This window comes from Erinaceus europaeus, chromosome 17 (genome assembly GCF_950295315.1).
Source record: "Erinaceus europaeus chromosome 17, mEriEur2.1, whole genome shotgun sequence".
NCBI lineage: Eukaryota > Metazoa > Chordata > Mammalia > Eulipotyphla > Erinaceidae > Erinaceus > Erinaceus europaeus.
The window spans coordinates 74,528,671-74,531,462 of NC_080178.1; positions in this window are offsets into that span (position 1 = coordinate 74,528,671).

A 2,792-nucleotide genomic window follows, 5' to 3' on the forward strand; every position below is an offset into this window, starting at 1 on the left:
CGGTGCCTACAGGACAGATCCACTACTTCTCACAGCCCTTTCCCTTTCATTTTTATTTGATAGGAGAGAGTTTGAGGGAGGAGGCAACTGAGACAGAGAGAGACAGAAAAGGCAACTGCTTCGCTGCTTCCCTCTGCAGATGGGGAACGGGGACTTGAACCTGTGTTCTTGTACATGATAATGTGTGTGCTTAACTGGGTGCATTACCCACCCAACCCCTCATAATTCAATTTTTAAAAATTTTTTACCAGAGCACCACTCAGCTCTGGCTTATGGTGGTGTAGGGGATTGAACCTGGGACTTTGGAGCTATTGACCCTGCCCCATAATTCAATTTCTAATCAAACTATGTTAACATTCAATTCACTTTAAATATATTACTATATCATTGCTCATTACTGTTATATTTCTTTTTCTTTCTTTCTTTTTGCCTACAGGGTTATTATTGGGGCTCGGCGCACTGCTTCTGGAGGCTATTTTTCCCCTTTTGTTGCTTATTGTTCTTGTTGTTATTATTATTGTTGTAGTTATTGTTGGATAGGACAGAGAGCACTCAAGAGAGGAGGGAGAGATAAAGAGGGGGAAGAGAAAGATAGATACCTGCAGACCTGCTTCACCACCCATGAAGCAACCCTCCCTCCCTGCAGGTGGGGAGCTGGGACTTGAACCAGGATCCTTACGCTGGTCCTTGTGCTTTATGTCATGTGCACTTAACCCACTGCGCTATCGCCTGGCCCCCTACTGTTATATTTCTTTACTATTTATTTATTTATTTTTACCAGAGCACTGCTCAGCTCTAGTTCATGGTGATACAGGGGACTGAACCTGGGACTTTGATGCCTCAAGTATGAGAGTGTCTTTGCATAACCACTATCCTATCTATCCCATCCTCTTTTTTATTATTATTATTATTTTTTATCCTCTTTTTTATTATTTATTTATCTACTTATGTATTTGGATAGAGACCAAGGTAAACAGAGGGGGGGGGAGATAAAGAGGGAAAGAGAGAGAAAGAGAAACACCTGAAGCAGTGTTTCACTTCTCGTGAAGCTTTCCCATGCAGAAGGGGACTGGGGGCTTGAACTAGGTCCTTGTGCATTATGGTAACATGTGCACTCTATCAGGTGGCCACCATCCAACCATTCCTTTCCTTCTGAACTTGAAAGTACTATCTGCTCACGGTCACAAAGTCCACCTGCACAAAAGGAATCGCATCAGCATGTCAGATCCGATCTTCAACATGGGTGTGGAGGCCTTCTCCACACCAACCAGTAATTCTCATATCAGACCACCTTCCACTTGGGACGTCAGCCTTAAGCTCAGGCTGCCACCTGTGATTCTGACCGACGATATAGGGGATATAAGGGGATCCTTTGATCCCCTTAGTCTTCATGGCCCATTGCAAGGCTGGACTACTAATTACTACTTGTGTTTCTACCCACCTGGTCACAACGTCACAACGCAGGAGTTCCTAGCACAACCTCCTCAGGTAGTTAATTTGCTAAGAAAACTCAAGGAAGTTAGGAAATATATTTACTCATTAAGTCACTCATTTATTACAAAAAATATTTTTCAGGGCCAGTCATATGGAAAAGATACACAGGGCTTCGATACACAGGAAAAGAATATATATATATATATATATATTTAGCAATGAGAGAGAAAGGAGAAAGAGAACACACCAGAGCATCACTCAGGCAAACATGACATGGAGGATTGAATTCAGGGCCTCAGGTTTGACAGTCCAAGTCTATCCACTGGGCCTCCTCCCAAGCCGGCATTCTTTTTTTTTTTTTTAATATTTATTTATTTATTCCCTTTTGTTGCCCTTGTTGTTTTATTGTTGTAGTTATTATTGATGTAGTTGTTGGATAGGACAGAGAGAAATGGAGAGAGGAGGGGAAGACAGAGAAGGGGAGAGAAATATAGACACCTGCAGACCTGCTTCACCGCCTGTGAAGTGACTCCCCTGCAGGTGGGGAGCCGGGGGCTCAAACCGGGATCCTTCTGCCAGTCCCTGCGCTTTGCGCCACGTGCACTTAACCCGGTGCGCTACTGCCCAGTTCCCCAGCATTCTTGTTTCTTTTTTTTTTTTTTTAATATTTTATTTATTTTCTCTTTTGTTGTCCTTGTTGTTTTTCGTTGTTGTTGTAGTTATTATTGTTATTGATGTTGTCATTGTTGGATAGGACAGAGAGAAATGGAGAGAGGAGGGGAAGACAGAGAGGGGCAGAGAAAGATAGACACCTGCAGACCTGCTTCACCGCTTGTGAAGCGACTCCCCTGCAGGTGGGGAGCCGGGGGCTCGAACCGGGATCCTTATGCCGACCTTGTGCTTTGCGCCACCTACGCTTAACCCGCTGCGCTACCGCCCGACTCCCAGCATTCCTGTTTCTATCTATCTTTCCATCTCTATTATTAGACAACATCTAAGGATGAGAGCTTTTATCAGCTTTACACTAACTGTGTCTTACACAAAGTTCTGGTCACCATCACAATTCTAGCCACTACTGTTGCACCCTAGTTTGTTGTAATACTTTTCAAGCTGGGTTGTCCAAATCTTCTTTAGAGAAGGTATCTCTGTACCTTTTCTACCTACCCCTAAAAGACCTTTTGAGAAAAATACAATACTGCTCACTCAATTTTTTTAAAGATTTTATTTATTAGTTCATGAAAAAGATAGGAGGAGTGAGAGAAAGAATCATACATCATTCTGGTACATGTGCTGCCAGGGATTGAACTCTGGACCTCATGCTTGAGAGTCCAATGCTTCCTTTATCCACTGCGCCACCT